The sequence below is a fragment of the Triticum urartu genome, chromosome 6A, assembly GCF_056163025.1.
Source record: "Triticum urartu cultivar PI428250 chromosome 6A, HENAU_Tu73, whole genome shotgun sequence".
Lineage (NCBI taxonomy): Eukaryota > Viridiplantae > Streptophyta > Magnoliopsida > Poales > Poaceae > Triticum > Triticum urartu.
The window spans coordinates 482,216,638-482,237,164 of record NC_141878.1 but is presented as its reverse complement, the minus strand read 5'-3'; positions in this window follow the sequence as shown (position 1 = coordinate 482,237,164).

Here is a 20,527-nt window from a genome sequence, read left to right as displayed (position 1 = left end):
GCACTCCCCTTGGCAACTGCCAAGCTTGGGGGAGTGCCCCGGTATCATATCACCATCATCTTTGTCTTTACCATTTATCTTAGTTCGATCCTTTTGGTAATATCTTGATCTAGTAGAATAAAGTTTATGGCATGATCTAGTTTTGAGTTTTGCTTTATGATCCCTCTATGTAATCGAGTCTGTGAGCTATATATAATAAAGATTAGTGTTGAGTCAAGGGCTTGATTATTTTGCCATGATCCTAAGTGAATAAAAGAAAAGAGAAATAGATAAAAAAGGAAACAAAGAGATCATATGAATCTTATGGATAGTAATGAGCTCACATAGAAAAAGTATGATGAATAAAAGTTGTTGAGAGTTGACAAACATAGTTTTGGTCATTGTTGCAATTAATAGGAAGTAATAAAGAAAGAGAGGTCTTCACATATAAATATACTATCTTGGACATCTTTCATGATTGTGAGCACTCATTAAAATATGACATGCTAAAGAGTTGATGTTGGATAAGGAAGACAACATAATGGGTTATGTTTTCTTACATCTGAGATAAATTATATTGTCATGGATCATCCAACATGGTTGAGCTTGCCTTTCCTCCTCATGTTAGCCAAATTCATCGCACCAAGTAGAGATACTACTTGTGCTTCCAAATACCCTTAAACCAGTTTTGCCATGAGAGTCCACCATACCTACCTATGGATTGAGTAAGATCCTCCAAGTAAGTTGTCATCGGTGCAAGCAATAAAAATTGCTCTCTAAATATGTATGACTTATTAGTGTGGGAGAAAATAAACTTTATACGATTGTGTGATATGGAAGAAATAAAAGCGACAGACTGCATAATAAAGGTCCATATCACAAGTGGCAATATAAAGTGATGTTCTTTCGCATTAAGATTTTGTGCATCCAACCATAAAAGCGCATGACAACCTCTGATTCCCTTTGCGAAGGGCCTATCTTTTACTTTTATCTCCTACCTTGCATAAGAGTCATGGTGATCTTCACCCTTCCTTTTTACATTTTATCCTTTGGCAAGCACAGTATGTTGGAAAGATCATGCTATATATGGCTAATTGGATGTGAGTTTTCATGAACTATTATTGTTGACATTACCCTTGAGGTAAAACGTCGGGAGGCAAAATTATAAGCCCCTATCTTCCTCTGTGTCCGATTAAAACTCCATACCCATAAGCATTGCGTGAGTGTCAGCAATTGTGAAAGACTATATGATAGTTGAGTATGTGGACTTGCTGAAAAGCTCTTATATATTGACTCTTTCCTATGTTATGACAAATTGCAATTGCTCCAATGACCAAGATTATAGTTTGTTAGTTTTCAATGAAGTTTATGATTCAGACATGAAATTGTGATTGAATTATTACTCTAGCATAAGAAATCATATGACAAAAATTATGTAAGTTGTTGTTCTAAGAATGATCATGATGCCCTCATGTCCGTATTTTACTTTGATTGACACCTCTATCTCCAAACATGTGGACATATTTTTCGATTTCGGCTTTCGCTTGAGGATAAGCGAGGTCTAAGCTTGGGGAAGTTGATACGTCCATTTTGCATCATGCTTTTATATCGATATTTATTGCATTATGGGCTGTTATTACACACTATGTCACAATACTTATGCCTATTCTCTCTTATTTTACAAGGTTTACATAAAGAGGGAGAATGCCGGCAGCTGGGATTCTGGGCTGGAAAAGAAGCAAATATTAGAGACCTATTCTGCACAGCTCCAAAAGTCTCGAAACTTCACGGAAGACGTTTTCAGAATATATAAAAAGTACTGAGCACAAGAAGTTCACCAGGGGGCCACACCCTGCCCACGAGGGTGGGGGCGCGCCCTACCCCCCTCGGCACGCCCCCTACCTCGTGGGCCCCCTGGTGGCCCTCCGATGGCCATCTTCTGCTATATGGAGTCTTTCCATGAGGAAAAAAATCATAAGCCATCTCCTCGGACGAAACTCCGCCGCCACGAGGCGGAACCTTGGCGGATCCAATCTAGGGCTCCGGCAGAGCTGTTCTGCCGAGGAAACTTCCCTCTGGGAGGGGGAAATCATCGCCATCGTCATCAGCAACGCTCCTCTCATCGGGAGAGGGCAATCTCCATCAACATCTTCACCAGCACCATCTCCTCTCAAAACCCTAGTTCATCTCTTGTATCCAATTCTTGTCTCCAAGTCCGGGATTGGTACTAGTAGGTTGCTAGTAGTGTTAATTACTCCTTGTAGTTGATGCTAGTTGGTTTATTTGGTGGAAGATCATATGTTCAGATCCTATATGCATATTAATACCCCTCTGATTATGAACATGATTATGCTTTGTGAGTAGTTACGTTTGTTCCTGAGGACATGGGAGAAGTCTTGCTATCAGTAGTCATGTGAATTTGGTATTCGTTTGATATTTTGACGAGATGTATGTTGTCTCTCCTATAGTGGTGTTATGTGAACGTCGACTACATGACACTTCACCATTATTTGGGCCTAGAGGAAGGCATTGGGAAGTAATAAGTAGATGATGGGTTGCTAGAGTGACAGAAGCTTAAACCCTACTTTATGCGTTGCTTCGTAAGGGGCTGATTTTGGATCCATATGTTTCATGCTATGGTTAGGTTTACCTTAATACTTTTGTTGTAGTTGCAGATGCTTGCAATAGAGGTTAATCATAAGTGGGATGCTTGTCCAAGTAAGGGCAGTACCCAAGCACCGGTCCACCCACATACCAAATTATCAAAGTACCGAACGCGAATCATATGAACGTGATGAAAAGTAGCTTGACGATATTCCCATGTGTCCTCGGGAGCACTTTCCTCTATATAAGAGTTTGTCCAGGCTTGTCCTTTGCTACAAAAAGGATTGGGCTACCTTGCCGCACTTTATTTACTTTTGTTACTTGTTGCTCGTTACAAATTATCCTATCACAAAACTATCTGTTACCACTTATTTCAGTACTTGCAGAGAATACCTTGCTAGAAACCGCTTATCATTTCCTTCTGCTCCTTGTTGGGTTCGACACTCTTACTTATTGAAAGGACTACGATAGATCCCCTATACTTGTGGGTCATCAGGCCACAAAGTCATTGTCTTCAAGCACCGAAGTGGTGACTTGGGGTGGGGGGGTACTTGGTGATTCTTCTCAACGAGGGGAGCCTTGTGGGTGATTAGCCCATGAGTCATCCTGAGCAATTGGCATCAATAGACGACCAATGCTGATGAGTTCGCTGTTTGTGAGAACAGGAGATGATACCACATTGTGTTTGATCTGAGGAAGGACTTCATCATCTTCAACATTGTCTTGATGACCAATGTCTTCAGCTGCGGTGGGGTCAACAGCTGGAATGTCTTCAACTTCTGGAGCCTCTGTGGAAGCAGGCTCATGAACTATCAATTGGCGCTAACGGTGTTCAGACGCAGGACGAGCAACTGAGATTGGCTCGACGACAAGGGGCTCTTTGGGAGCAGCCCGATCTTTCTTCTTGGTTTTTCTCTTCTTTGTCGGTGGAGCATCATTAGTGGTGGCCTTGGTCTTGCGCTTTCGGGCTTCGGCTTTAGCTGCCCTTGTTTTCTTGAACTCCGAAGCCACTATGGGGACTTTAGGCTTTGAGCCTGTCATACTTGCCGGGAAGACAATGCGAGGTTCTTCCTGCCTTGATGCTTCTGGTTGGGCCACAGCAGGCTTCTTCTTCTTCTTGGCAGCCATTCTGGGGTCGATGCCTGGTCGCCCCAAAGCCTTGCGCTTTTCAGCTTCATTGTAGCCTTGAACACATTTGGCAGCCAGGTGTTTCATGCGCTCTCGAGAACCTTTAGTTTCTTCACGTTTCTTGTGGAACGCCTCCTTGAGCTCATGCAGCATGACCTTGAAGTTTTGGACGTCTTCCACGTTGAGCTTGGCCATGTGCTTCTTGAACTGAGCCTTTTCATAACCAATCTTGTGCTTCAACTCAACAATTTTCTATGCAAGAGCCAGCTCAGGAGCAATGGCTCCATGGAAGGAGACGCTGAGGCCAATTGGGAGCTGAAGATCATCAAAACTGAGGTCTGGGCTGTCAAACCACTCATCAATGAACTTGTACAGGATCTCCGCATCAAAGAGGGGAAGATCATTGAAGATTTCCGCCTCTTGCTTGCTCTTTATAAGCATCTCAAGAGCATCATCGCCAAGATCGTCGTCGCTGGACAGATCAATGGCTTCATTCTTGTTCCTCAGAACGGCAGCAGGGGTCAATGCTTGACCAGTTGGTTGCAAGGGCTTCTTCATCTTGTCAGACTTGGAGATGCGAGAGAGATCTTCAGACTACACACTGGCTTCAGGAGGTGCAGTGGCCAGAGGCTTCGCCTGTGAGACCCTTTGGTGCGGAGGAGGGCTTTGAAGCATTTGGTTTCTTTTGCTTCACAGGCTTCGATGGTGCAGGCACTTCGTTAGAATCAGCATCATCTGCAGAGTGATCCATAGTTGCCCCTTGAACGTGAATGTGAGTGATGAGACCTTCAAGGTTGTAGAAGGTCCCAACAATATTGGGTTCAGCATCGCGTGTGCCGTCGGCACGAGGAGCAGAGGGACCGGGGTTGAAGTCTAACCCTAGTGACTTCTTGTTCTCTTTGGCAGAAGTTTTGGCAAACTGGAAGTTGTGCTTAAAGAGATTGTCTTCACGACACCTTAACAGAGAGGATGGGTCGGCATTAGCAGGCTAAGGTCCACGGGTCATGCAGTGGTAGAAGCCTTGAGCAATAGCTTCGGACTTCGACTTGGGCTGAATACCTTTGTATATAATATCTCCCCAGGGGCCCTTGATGGCATTCTTTTCAGCATATTCGTCAGTGACAAATCTGTACTTGAACCATTCCTCTGCCCAATGTCTTCGAATCCATTGGATTCGGTTCTTGCGTTCTCCATAGGTCTCTTCTGGATCTGACTTGTATAGATCATAGAGATCCGGTGGCAGGTCCTTGGCAGTGTTTTCACGGTGTTTTCTGCCGCCCTTCCTGACTGATTTTTCTGTTGCAATGAAGTTCAGACTGAAAGGCTTCAGAACGTGCAAAGGCTTCCTTCTGCTGGTCAGACAAGAATTAGCTTCAGGAGAATTGATGTGATGCTGTAAGAACTCTGCAAATGAATGGAGACTATGAGAACCAAGGGATTCTCCCATGGACATGTACTTGTGATAGCATTAGAGATGCGAGGGAAGGGGAAGAGGTCACATGCATTCTCAGAAGATTTTGAAGATAAATCAGTTTAGAAGACATTGACCTCATAGTGCGAAGACATTCACTCATATGTAGAGAGTTGGTTCCAGATTTGTACGAATCCATGAATAAGTACAAGTGAGGAATCTAACTACTTTGTGAAGCATAAGTGAACATACTAGGCATGTTAAGAGATGCAGAAAAGGATAGATTCAATTTGTTGGGACAAAAACCACTTGTGGTTGAAAAAGATGAATCTATAGGATCAAAAAGGACTCTAAAAAGAGTTTTTATTTACCACTCGAGGAACTGCTAGACGGAGTAGGAGATGAGGCCGAGCAGTTCGATCTTCCGTGCCCTAACTTCGAGACGGAGGTCACCTACGAGGACAACGGAGAAGACGATGTCTGCGGCCGGCGTGAGGACGGCATCGGTGAGGTCGCGGCAGTTAAGCGCTTCATCAACGGCATCGTCGAGAGCTAGCGGTGGCGCTAAGGTTTATGCGAGAAGGAGAAGTGGAAGAAGAGATGATGACTGGGGTGTGGCGTGTATTTATAAGGACAGGGACGGCGCAGCATTATTACGCAGGTGCCCCTGGCGGTTCACATCTGAAGGACACATGGCGAACATGCAACACATTGGAGGTTGTTCCATGTTCCCACGCACGCCTGGTTTGTCGGGTGGTCGTTCCCGCTTCTCCGGGTTTCAGGAAAAAAGGATTGAGCATTTAAAACAGATTTAATGTTTGTCCCGGTATCTTCTGCTGACAAGGACGTAGAGAAGACATTCAACAGTTTCAATAGAATGCATATGATTTGGATAGATAGATTTGAGATGGGAGCATAAAAAGGTTAGGGTCCGATCACATTCACTTAGTTCAAAAGATTCAAAATGAGAAGACATAGCTATAAGTGAATGCTATAGAGGACAGAGCGCTAATATATGAATATATCCGAATAAGACTAACTCAATAGTGAAGATAAACATGAGGACATGTTGAAATTTGAAGATAAACCAAATGTGATGACATAGCAAATGTAACGCCAACAGAAAACACTCCAAACAAAAGTTTGGTGGTGGTGTTACCCACCGTATAGGAAGTATTAGACCCAGACACGACGCACAATTATCGTGGCGCTCCGAAGTCAAATTATGTGTTAATGTATTCTCACTCAGAGTGTAAGTCTTCATTAATTGAACATATACATTACTTCGTGTGTTGCACATCTAAGTCATCAATCATGCATAAGTGTTAGGATGTGTGCCTGATCACAGGACATTTGAGGATTCCAAGATATTTAGCTCACACCGCAACTTGCAAAACCTTTTCTCATCCAAGGGCTTTGTGAAGATATCTGCCAGTTGCTCTTCAGTGTTGACGTGAATGATATCAATATCTTCCTTCATGACATGATCTCTGAGAAAGTGATGACGGATCTGAATGTGCTTTGTCTTCGAGTGCTGAACTGGGTTGTTGGCAATCTTGATAGAGGTTTCATTGTCACAGTAGAGTGGCACTTGCTTTAGATGAATGCCATAGTATTTGAGTGTTTGCTTCATCCATAGAAGCTGAGCGCAGCAAGATCCAGCAGCAATGTATTCAGATTCAGTAGTGGAGAGAGATACACAGTTCTGCTTCTTTGAAGACCAACACACAAGTGATCGTCCCAGGAAGTGACATGTGCCTGATGTAGACTTGCGATCCACCATGTCACCAGCATAATCAGCATCCGAGAATCCAACTAGATCAAACTCTGAGCCCTTTGGATACCATAATCCTAGTGTTGGGGTGTAAGCCAAATATTGAAGAATTCGCTTCACAGCTAAGTGATGCGATTCCTTTGGTGCCGCTTGGAATCGGGCACACATGCAAACACTAAGCATGATATCTGGCCTAGATGCACATAAATAAAGCAAAGAACCAATCATGGAGCGGTATACCTTTTGATCGAACTCTTTACCATTGGCGTCAGGACCCAGATGACTTTTGGTTGGCATTGGCGTCGTATAACCTTTGCAGTCTTGCATTCCAAACTTCTTCAGGCAATCTTTGAGGTATTTCTCTTGAGATATGAAGATGTCGTTGCGTTGCTGCCGTATTTGAAGACCAAGAACTTCAGCTCACCCATCATGGACATCTGATATTCCTCTTGCCTCATGTGTCCAAACTCATCATTGTATTTCTGATTAGTGCAGCCGAAGATAATGTCATCCACATATATTTGGCACACAAACAGTTCACCATCATATGTCTTCGTGAAGAGTGTGGGATCCAGGGAACCAGGTTTGAAGCCTTTGCTCTTCAGAAAGTCTTTGAGTGTGTCATACCAAGCACGAGGGGCTTGTTTGAGGCCATACAGTGCCTTGTTGAGCTTGTAAACCATGTCAGGATGTTTTGGATCTTCAAAACCAGGTGGTTGTCTAACATACACTTCTTCTTCAATCTTGCCATTGAGAAAGGCACTCTTCACATCCATTTGATACAGAAGGATGTTATGATGATTTGCATAGGCTAGCAGTATGCGAATAGCTTCAAGCCTAGCCACAGGAGCAAATGTTTCATCGAAGTCAATTCCTTCAACTTGAGTGTATCCTTGAGCAACGAGACAAGACTTGTTTCTGACAACTTGACCATGCTCATCTTGCTTGTTGCGATATATCCATTTAGTGCCTATGATATTGTGTTTATGAGGATCAGGACGCTTGACCAGTTCCCAAACATTATTCAGCTCGAACTGTTGAAGCTCTTTTTGCATAGCTTGAATCCATTCAGGTTCCATGAAGGCTTCATCAACTTTCTTGGGTTCAGATATTGAGACGAATGCAAAGTGCCCACAGAAATTTGCTAGCTGTGTTGCCCTTGAACGAGTGAGTGGACTAGGTGCATTGATGCTATCAATTATCTTCTCAATCTGTACTTCATTTGCAACACGAGGATGAATTGGACGAAGATTTTGCTCTTGCTGATCATTATCATCGTTTGAAGGAGTGTCTTCAGGCTGAGCATTGTCTTCAGGTTGATTAGGTGCAGAAATGATAAGTTCCTCTTCAGGCTGTACTTCAGATGGTATGATTTCTCCAGTTCCCATAAGCTCGATGGATTCAGTGGGTGGAATTTCATCTAGCACATTTCGCAGGTGCTCTCTTTGCGAGCCGTTAGTCTCATCGAACCGCACATCCACAGTTTCAACCACTTTATAGTGAAAGAGGTTGAAGACTCTGTAGGAGTGTGAATCCTTTCCGTAACCAAGCATAAAACCTTCATGTGCTTTCGGTGCAAATTTTGAAGTGTGATGTGGATCCTTGATCTAGCACCTAGCACCAAATACTCTAAAGTAACTGACATTTGGCTTCTTACCAGTGAGGAGTTCATAGGATGTTATCTTCAGAAGCTTGTGAAGATAAACACAGTTGATGACATGGCATGCAGTATCAATAGCTTTAGGCCAGAACTTTCTTGGTGTCTTGTATTCATCGAGCATTATCCGAGCCATCTCAATGAGTGTTTTGTTCTTGCGTTCCACGATGCCATTCTGCTACGGCGTGTACGGAGCTGAGAACTCATGAGTGATGCCCAATGTATCAAGATAAGTGTCGAGGCCGGTGTTCTTGAATTTAGTGCCATTGTCACTTCTGATGTGCTTGATCTTGACGTCATAGTTGTTCATGGCTTGATTGGCGAAGCGTCTGAAGACATCCTGCACTTCAGTCTTGTAGAGGATTATATGTACCCATGTATATCTTGAATAATCATCAACAATGACGAAGCCATAGAGACAAGCAGTAGTAGTAAGGGTAGAGTAGTGAGTAGGGCTGAAGAGGTCCATGTGTAGCAACTCGAAGGGTTGAGTCGTTGTCATGATTGTCTTCGAGGGATGCTTGGCCTCGTCATCTTTCCAGCTTCACAGGCACCGCATAAGTGATCCTTCTTGAACTTGATGCCCTCGATGCCTATGACGTGCTTCTTCTTTGCAAGAGTATGCAAGTTCCTCATGCCAGCATGCCCTAGCCTCCGATGCCAGAGCCAGCACTCTGAAGCTTTTTCTAGAAGACATACGGCAAGCTGTGGTCCTGCTGAGAAATCTACCATGTACAAATCATCTTTCCGATACCCTTCAAAGACTAGAGACTTGTCAGATTCCATTAGAACAAGGCAACGATATTTTCCAAATATCACAATCATGTTCAAATCGCAAAGCATTGAGACAGACATTAAGTTGAAACCAAGGGATTCAACAAGCATCACTTTATCCATGTGTTGATCCTTTGAGATTGCAACTCTACCTAGACCCAATACCTTGCTTTTACCAGTATCAACAAATGTGATGTGACTTTTGTTAGATGGACGTAAGGTCGAGTCCATGAGAAGACTTCGTTCGCCAGTCATGTGATTAGTACATCCACTATCAATAATTCATTCTGAAGCAGCTTGTGTCATACCCTACAGTGCAGTTAGGGGGATAGGCTTCACGAAGAGCATTGTGAAGCATAAACATTTGACGAGCAAGTGGATTATGAAAGCTTAGATCGAGGTTAGGACTAATAGAACAAATAGCAAGCGACTCAGGAACAAAATACATAATAAGACCATTTGGGCATTTGATCTTGCGCCCTACAAGATGTTTTAGGTCCCCAGCAATAGCTTCAGACGCATTTGATTTTCGGCTGGAGACCTTTCCCTGCAAAAGAGAGTTAAGATTTCTTAGCCACCCACATCTTCAAGGGTGGCTTCGAAGCAATGAGTCTAAGTGCAGCATCTGAGAACTTTGGCTTTGAAGCCCTGGCAAATAGTTTTGCATGAGGCGAATAATACTCATAGGAATAAGCAGAGTAGTTCTTGGTCTTATGAACATGGCGGTTTGATGAAACACGCTCATATTCATAGGCCTGGGTATGATTTCCCTACAAAATATTTGTGTTAGTGTGACTCAGGTGAATCCTCTGTCTGTATGAAGCCTTTGGACCATATGAAGCCTGTGGTCTGGGGTTTGTCTTCTTCCCTTGTGGTGTCATGACAACATTCACAGGAAGATTCTCCAGACACCTTTTGGGCACCCAGACTTTCTTCATAGGTGGTCCATTCTTGCAGTTAGTACCAATATACCTGGCAAACACTTCACCATTCTGATTCTTAAACAGTTTATAGTTTGCATCAAAGGATTCATCAATGACAACAGGATTAGCACAAGTGAAGCCAGATAGGGTGGATGGATCCACTGAAGGTTCCTTTGCAGCAACCCATGTGGTTTTGGGGTACTGCTCAGGCTTCCAGTAAGAGCCATCAGCATTAATTTTCCTTTTGAACCCAACACCCTCTTTCCTAGGGTTTTGGTTCAGAATCTGCCTTTTGAGGACATCACATAGTGTCTGATGCCCTTTGAGACTTTTGTACATCCCTGTTTCAAGAAATGTCTTCAACCTAGCATTTTCATCAGCAATAGCAGTGGCATCCTCAGCAGAGGGGTTAGATACCACATCAACAGTTGAAGATATTGCAACAGTAGTAGCAGTAGAACATTCAGCAACAGAAGTAGCGTTATCACGCTCAAGGCATTTAAGACATGGTGGTTCAAATCCTTCCTGAGCGGAACTGGTCTGTTCAGCGCGAAGTGACTCGTTTTCCTTTTGAAGATCTTCATGAACCGCTCTCAATTTCTCAAGTTCTTGCTTCCTTTGAAGATAATCATAGGAAAGCTTTTCATGAGTTGTTGAGAACGTTTCATGACGACTTTCAAGTTCCTCATACTTAACATGAAGATTTTTTGTGTCTTCAATTAAGGACTGGGATCGAGTCATTTCAGCGCCCAACAGGTCATCGCTTTTGTCTAACAGTTTTTGAATATGTTCCATAGCTTTTTGTTGTTCAGTTGCAATTTTAGCAAGTGTTTTGTAGCTGGGTTTGGAACCACAATCAGAGTCATCTTCGCTGGATGTTTGATAGTGAGTATTGCGTGAGTTTACCTTGGCACCGCGTGCCATGAAGCAATAGGTGGGAGCGGAGTCGTCCTTGTCATTAGCATCGGCGTCGGTGATGAAGTCATTGTCTTCAGTGTTGAAGATGGACTTGGCAACGTAGGTTGTAACCAGACTTGCAACGCCAGAGTCAGACTCCTCCTCGGACTCCACCTCCGCCTCCTCAGAAGCAGACTCCTCCTCTGAATCCATTTCCTTGCCAACAAACACACGAACCTTGCCAGATGAGCTCTTCTTGTGTGATGAAGACTTTGAGGAAGACTTGGAAGAAGACTTTGAGTATTTCTTCTTCTTCTTGTCGTCAGAATCATATTCCTTGCGCTTCTTCTTGTTCTCATTGTCCCACTGCGGACACTCAGAGATGTAGTGACCAGGTTTCTTGCACTTGTGGCATGTTCTCTTCTTGTAGTCATGAGTAGAAGCTTCATCATTCCTTAAGCTGGATCGTGAAGACTTTCTGAAGCCTTTCTTCCTGGTGAATTTCTGGAACTTCTTCACAAGCATAGCAAGCTCCTTTCCAATGTCTTCAGGATCATTAGAACTGCAGTCAGATTCTTCTTCAGATGAGGAAACAGCTTTTGCCTTCAAGGCGCGAGTTCGGCCATAGTTGGGACCGTAGATATCTCTTTTATCATAAAGCTGAAACTCATGTGTGTTGAGCCTTTGAAGTATGTCAGACGGATCGAGTGTCTTGAAGTCAGGGCGTTCTTGAATCATCCGGGTTAGGGTGTCAAACGAGCTATCAAGTATCTCAGGAGTGTCTTGACGATTTCATGCTTGGTGATCTCAATAGCGCCGAGAGCCTAAAGCTCATTTGTGATGTCAGTGAGGCGATCAAACGTGAGCTGAACATTCTCATTGCCGTTTCTCTTGAAGCGGTTGAAGAGGTTGCGAAGGACACTGATCCTTTGATCTCTCTGGGTTGAGACGCCTTCGTTGACTTTGGAGAGCCAGTCCCAGTCTAGCTTCGATGTTTCCAGAGAACTCACACAGCCATACTGCCCTTTGGTCAGATGACCACAGATGATGTTCCTGGCAGTGGAATCCAGTTGAACGAACTTCTTGCCATCGGCAGCGGTGACACCTTCACCAGCCTTGGGAACGCCATTCTTGATGACATACCAGAGGTCGACATCAATGGCTTCAAGATGCATGTGCATCTTATTCTTCTAGTAGGGATACTTAGTTCCATCGAAGACGGGGCACGCAGCAGAGACTTTGATTATCCTTGCAGTCGACATAGCTAAAACTCCAGGTGGTTAAACCGAATCACACAGAACAAGGGAGTACCTTGCTCTGATACCAATTGAAAGTGCAAGTTATCGACTAGAGGGGGTGAATAGGCGATTTTTATGGAAGTCTTCAAAACATGGGAGTTTCGAAGACAAACGATAGAAATGAACCTATAACCATGTAGTGGAAGGTAGACTATACTAGACAAGCCATAGTCAAGTATTCAATGAAGTGAGAGCACGAAGACTAATAGCAGCTAGGCAGTACGGATCAGGATGGAAGATAGTATGTAACCAATCAGAACAAATAGTCACACAGTGAAGACAAATGGACAATGCAAACAGGCAATGACTTCATAAGGACCAACTGTAAATAAAGAGATGGGAAGGATAGAACCAGTTGCTTGTTGAAGACAATGATTTGTTGGACCAGTTCTAGTTGCTGTGACAAATGTACGTCTAGTTAGGGAGGCTGAGATTTAACTCAGAAGACCGTGTCTTCACCTTATTCCCCTTGAGCTAAGGACACCCAGTCCTCGCTCAATCACTCTGGTAAGTCTTCAAGGTAGACTTCCAAACCTTCACAGACTTCGTTCACCGGTGATCCACAATGACTCTTGGATGCTCAGAACGCGACGCCTAACCGGCTGGAGGATTCACAGTCCTCAAGTGTAACAAGTCTTCAGATCACACAGACAGGAAGACTTCAGTGATGCCTAACACTCTTTGGCTCTGGGTGTTTAGGGCTTTGTCCTCGCAAGGATTTCTCTCTCAAAGGCTTCGAGGTGGGTTGCTCTCAAACGACAAAAGTCGTGCACTAACTCTAAGCAGCCACCAATTTATGGTGTAGGGGGTGGGCTATTTATAGCCACTAGGCAACCCGACCTGATTTGTCCGAAATGACCCTAGATCACTAAGGAACTGACACGTGTTCCAACGGTCAGATTTCAAACACACGCGGCAACTTTACTTGGTCTACAAGTAAAGCTGACTTATCCAGCTCTGGATAAGTTTTGCTCTCATTGTCTTCGCTCGAAGACATAGGATTTTGGTTAAGCATCACTTTAGTCACTCTGGCTTTGTTCACTGGGACCCCACTTAACAGTACGGTGGTTCCTATGACTCAACAAAGAAGAAAAGGAAACAACGAAACAACTAAGTCTTCGCGCTCCATAGTCTTCACGCGATGTATTCTCTTGTCATAGTCTTCAATGTGAATATCTTCACATACCACCTTTGTCTTCAATGTCTTCATACATTTTTTTGGGGTCATCTCCGGTAGGTAAACCGAATCAATGAGGGACTACTACCTGTGTTATCATGCAATTCTCACAAACACATTAGTCCCTCAACCAGGTTTGTCGTCAATACTCCAAACCCAACTAGGGGTGGCACTAGATGCACTTATAGGTTGTAAAATCATATATGTGTCCATGGGTTTATGCTTATCTCCCATGCAAGAAATGGGGATGAAATTCGACCACCACGGCACCGTGGCTCTTCGGCAAACGTCGATGTACTTGCTTTTGTAATTCTAGTAAATCCAAAATTCATCCAAAATTCATGAAACTTGGCATGCTATCATGGAGCGGCATCAACATGTCATGGTAAAAAAATTGCCCCATTTGGGGCATGTTTGGGTATAAGCTTCTCATAAACTAGAGCTTCTCACAACAAGTGTGATGGTTTCGGTAGGGAACGTTTCACCTTTCTGGACGAAATGATATCCGTTGCCTCTTCTCGATTTGAATTTTTTTTCCTAGTGTCAACATAGAACAACAGGAGTGTTGTGTTAATTTTTGGGATTTTTCGGGGTTCGCTTGGACATTCTCATACATTAACTGAGTTTTCTATGCATTCATGTGCATAATTCAAATTTGAACTACATGCACATGCTCTAATGCATATAAATTAGTTGAAAATTCAAATATGTGTCCTTGGTTTCCTACGTAGGTCCCATGTAAGAAATGGGAATGAATGTCAAACACCCTGCCACCGTCACTCAGCCACAAACATTGATATACCTGGTTTTTAAATTCTAGTAAATCCAAAGCTCGTCTGAAATTCATGAAACTTGGCATGCTGTCATGGAGCGGCATCAACATGTCGTGGTAAATTTTTTTGGTCCCATTTGGGTCAGGTTTGGGGATATGCTTCTCACGAACCAGCGCTTCTCACAACAAGCCTAATGGTTTCGGTAGGGAACATTTCACCTTTCTGGACAAAACAATATCCGTTGCCTCTTCTCGATTACAAATTTTTTCCTAGTGTCAACATATAACAACAGGAGTGTTATGTCAATTTTTGGGATTTTTCGGGATTCGTTTGGACAATTTTATGCATTAATTGAGTTTTCAATGCATTTATGTGCATAATTCAAATTTGAACTACATGCACATGCTCTAATGCATATAAATTGGTTGAAAATTCAAATATGTGTTCTTGGTTGCATGCTTAGGTCCCATGCAAGAAATGGGAATGAATGTCAAGCACCCTACCACCGTCACTGGGCCGTAAACATTGAGATACCTGGTTTTTAAATTCTAGTAAATCCAAAACTCATCTGAAATTCATGAAACTTGGCATGCTATCATGGAGCGGCATCAACATGACATGGTAAAAATTTTGTCCCATTTGGGGCAGGTTTAGGTATATGTTTCTCGCTAACCAGAGCTTCTCACAACAAGCATGATGGTTTCGATAGGGAACGTCCCACCTTTGGGGACGAAACGATATCCATTGCCTCTTATTGCTTTCAAAAATTTTCTCGTGTCAACATAGAACAACAGGAGTGTTCTGTCAATTTTTGTGATTTTCAGGGTTCGTTTGGACATATTTAGGCATTAACTGAGTTTTCAATGCATTTATGTGCATAATTCAAATTTGAGAAACATGCACATGCTCCAGTGCATATAAATTGGTTGAAAAATCAAATATGTGTCCTTGGGTGCATGCTTAGGTCCCATGCAAGAAATGGGAATGAATTTCAAACATCAGGGCACCGTTGATTGCCGGCAAAACATTGAGATACCTGGTTTTTAAATTCTAGTAAATCCAAAACTCGTCTGAAATTCATGAAACTTGGCATGCTATCATGGAGCGGCATCAACATGCCGTGGTAAAAAAAATTTCCCATTTGGGGCAGGTTTGGGTATATGCTTCTCACAAACTAGAGCTTCTCACAACAAGCATGATGGTTCGGTAGGGAACGTCCCACCTTTGGGGACGAAACGATATCCATTGCCTCTTATTGCTTTCAAAAAAATTCTCGTGTCAACATAGAACAATAGGAGTGTTTTGTCATTTTTTTTATTTTTCAGGGTTCGTTTGGACATTTTTATGCATTAACTGAGTTTTCAATGCATTTATGTGCATAATTCAAATTTGAACTATATGCACATGCTCTAGTGCAGATAAATTGGTTGAAAAATCAAATATGTGTCCTTGGGTGCATGCTTAGGTCCCATGCAAGAAATGGAAATGAATTTCAAACACCGGAGCACTGTTGATTGCAGGCAAAACATTGAGATACCTGGTTTTTAAATTCTAGTAAATCCAAAACTCGTCTGAAATTCATGAAACTTGGCATGCTATCATAGAGCGGCATCAACATGCCGTGGTAAAAATTGTATCCCATTTGGGGCAGGTTTGGGTATATGCTTCTCACAAACCAGAGCTTCTCACAACAAGCATGATGGTTTCGGTAGGGAACATCCCACCTTTGGGGATGAAATGATATTTTTCGGGGTTCGTTTGGACATTTTTACGCATTAACTGAGTTTTCAATGCATTTATGTGCATAATTCAAATTTGAACTACATGCACATGCTCCAGTGCATATAAATTGGTTGAAAAATCAAATCTGTGTCCTTGGGTGCATGCTTAGGTCACATGCAAGAAATGAGAATGAATTTCAAACACCATGGCACCGTTGATTGCCAGCAAAACATTGAGATACTTTATTTTTAAATACTAGTAAATCTAAAACTCGTCTGAAATTCATGAAACTTGGCATGCTATCATGGAATGGCACCCGACATGCTTTGTTATTTTTCATGTCCATTTTGAGAGAAGGTGCACTCGAATAACGACAGCCAACAAAGGCATTTTGAAAAAATAGTTGTCACTTTAATATCTCAAACATTTGTATAATTCAAACCGTGAGTGTTCTATTAACCATTCACGTGACACACGTGTCTTGGTTTTAATGGTTGTAGGAGGTGTCGTGCGGACGGTTGCTTGACCTTGACTGAACGGGAGGCGTGCGAGCGCATTCCGGTGTGCAGGCTGACCGAGAGGCGTGCAAGCTATCCTCGAATGCGCAGGCTCACCAGGAAGTGTGCGAGTTGTACGCTGCGCAGGTTCACTGGGAAGCGAGCCCTTTGACTTCCATGGCCGCCTGCCTTCCTCTCCGTGCACGCGCCCCCCTCAGCGGCATGGGGCGCCACCGTCGAATGCTACCTCTCAGCGCCGCCAGTTGCCGTCCTCCCGCGCCCCGCACATCGATCTCGGGACGACGTGATGTTTGATTTACAAGTGAATAACATTCTGTGCTGCGTTGAAGACTTCAACAATGGCGTCCCGGAGGACGACAACGACAACGACGGAGCGGTACGCCGCCTCCGCCGTCGTCTGAAACATTTGAAAAGTTCAAAGAATTTCAGAGTGAAGTGGAAAATCATCGTAACAAGAAAATAAAGTTTCTACGATCTGATCGTGGAGGTGAATATTTGAGTTATGAGTTTGGTCTTTATTTGAAACAATGTGGAATAGTTTCGCAACGCACGCCACCTGGAACATCACAGCATAATGGTGTGTCCGAACGTCGTAACCATACTTTATTAGATATGGTGCGATCTATGATGTCTCTTACTGATTTACCGCTATTGTTTTGGGGTTATGCTTTAGAGACGGCTGCATTCACATTAAATAGGGCACCATCTAAATCTGTTGAGACGACACCATATGAACTATGGTTTGGCAAGAAACCTAAGCTGTCGTTTCTTAAAGTTTGGGGCTACGAAGCTTATGTGAAAAAGCTTCAACCTGATAAGCTCGGACCCAAATCGGAGAAATGTGTCTTCACAGGATACTCGAAGGAGACTGTTGGGTACACCTTCTATCACAGATCCAAAGGCAAGATATTCATTGCTAAGAATGGATCCTTTCTAGAGAAGGAGCTTCTCTCGAAACAAGTGAGTGGCAGGTGATACGTCTCCATCGTATCTACTTTTCCAAACACTTTTGACCTTGTTTTGGACTCTAACTTGCATGATTTGAATGGAACTAACCCGGACTGACGCTGTTTTCAGCAGAATTGCCATGGCGTTATTTTTATCCAGAAATAAAAGTTCTTGGAATGACCTGAAACTTCATGGAGAATATTTTTGGAATATATAAAAAAATATTGGCGAAAGAATCAACGTCAGGGGGCCCACACCCTGTCCACGAGGGTGGGGGTGTGCCCACCGCACTGGGGTGCGCACCCCTGTCTCGTGGGCCCCCTGATGCTCCACCAACCTCAACTCCAACTCTATATATTCACGTTCGGGGAGAAAAAAATCAGGGAGAAGGATTCATCGTGCTTTACGATACGAAGCCGCCGCCAAGCCCTAATCTCTCTCGGGAGTGCTGATCTGGAGTCCGTTCGGGGCTCCCGAGAGGGGAATCCATCGCCATCGTCATCAACCTTCCTCCATCACCAATTTCATGATGCTCACCGCCGTGCATGAGTAATTCCATCGTAGGTTTGTTGGACGGTGATGGGTTGGATGAGATTTATCATGTAATCAAGTTAGTATTGTTAGGGTTTGATCCCTAGTATCCATTATGTTCTGAGATTGATGTTGCTATGACTTTTCTATGCTTAATGCTTGTCACTAGGGCTCGAGTGCCATGATTTCAGATCTGAACCTATTATGTTTCCATGAATATATGTGAGTTTTTGATCCTATTTTGCAAGTCAATAGTCACCTACTATGTGTTATGATCCGGTAACCCCGAAGTGACAATAATCGGGACCACTCCCGGTGATGACTGTAGTTTGAGGAGTTCATGTATTCACTAAGTGTTAATGCTTTGGTCAGGTACTCTATTAAAAGGAAGCATTAATATCCCTTAGTTTCCAATAGGACCCCGCTGCCACGGGAGGGTAGGACAAAAGATGTCATTCAAGTTCTTTTCCATAAGCACGTATGACTATATTCGGAATACATGCCTACATTACATTGATGAACTAGAGCTAGTTCTGTGTCACCCTATGTTATGACTGTTGCATGAGGAATCGCATCCGACATAATTATCCATCACTGATCCAATGCCTACGTGATTTTCACATATTGATCTTTGCTTAGTTACTTTTCCGTTGCCACTATTACAATCACTATAAAAACTACTACTGTTACTTTTGCCACCATTACCGCTACTTCCATATTACTTTGCTGCAGATATTAAGTCTTTCAGGTGCAGTTGAATTGACAACTCAAATTTTAATAGTTGAGAATATTCTTTGGCTCCCCTTGTGTCGAATCAATAAATTTGGGTTGGATATTCTACCCTCGAAAATAGTTGCGATCCCCTATACTTGTGGGTTATCAAGACTATTTTCTGGCGCCGTTGCCGGGGAGCATAGCTTTATTCTTTGAGTCACTTGGGATTTATATTTGTTGAGCACTATGAAGAACTGGAAAGATGAAAGAACCAAGATTTTTCCCTCAACTACGAGGGGTGGTAAGGAACTGCCATCTAGCTCTGCACTTGATTCGCCTTCTGTTTTGAGTAAACTTGCGACACCTACACCTGACATCTATTTTGATATGTCGCATGTTATTGATGATGCCATTTCTGCTTTGCATGATGCTTATGATGAAACTACTTCTATGCTTGATAATACTGTGCCACTAGGTGAATTTCTTAATGAACAACTTGCTAGGGTTAGAGCGAATGAAATTATTGAAACTGATAATATTGATGAAAGTGATGATGAAGATTCTCCCCCTAGATATGAATTGCCTGTTGTGCCTGAGGGTTATGTTATGGATGAAGAAACTGCTAGAGACTTTTTAGCTTGCAATGATAGATATGATCTTAAGAAACAATTAGTTAAGCTCAAAGAAAAGTCTTTGAATGCTAGAATGAAATATGACCCTGCTTTTGCTACTTCACCTATCTGTATTTCCGATAAGTATTATGATTTCTCTGTCGATCCTGAGTTAATTACTTTGGTTGAATCTGATCCTTTTTATGGCTATGAATCTGAAATTGTTGTGGCACATCTTACTAAATTAAATGATATAGCCACCATGTTCACTAATGACCAGAAAACTCGCTATTACTTTATCCTTAAGTTATTTCCGTTCTCATTAAAGGGTGATGCTAAACCATGGTTTAATTCTCTTGATCCTGGTTGTGTGTGCAGTCCCCAGGATATGATTTATTACTTCTCTGCTAAATATTTCCCCGCTCATAAGAAACAAGCTGCCTTAAGGGAAATAAATAATTTTGTGCAAATAGAGGAAGAGTCTCCCACAAGCTTGGGGAGGCTTCTTTGATTACTTAATGCTTTGCCCGATCATCCTCTCAAGAAAAATGAAATACTTGATATCTTTTATAATGGACTAACCGATGCTTCCAGAGACCACCTGGATAGTTGTGTTGGTTGTGTTTTCAGGAAAAGAACTGTTGATCAAGATGAATTGCTATTGCATAATATGTTGAGTAATGAAAATGATTGGACACTTCCTAAACCAACTCATAAGCCAACTCCGAAGAAAAGGGGTATTCTATTTCTCAGTCCTGAAGATATGCAAGAGGCAAAGAAATCTATGAAAGAAAAGGGTATTGAAGTTGAAGATGTTAATAATTTACCACCTATTGAAGAAATACATGGTCTTGATAACCTGACACAGGTAGTAAAGGTAAATTCTCTCTATAGATTTGATGAAGGTGATATTCCTCGTAATAAGTCTGCTAGCCAATGCTTGGATGAGTTTGATAATTTTATTGTTAAGCAATAAAACTTCAATGCTTATGTTGGTAGACAATTGAAACGTAATGCTTATATGATTGAACACTTGAGTGATTATATGTCTAGAGTTAAAGGTGAACTTAAATTTTTTAGTAAATATG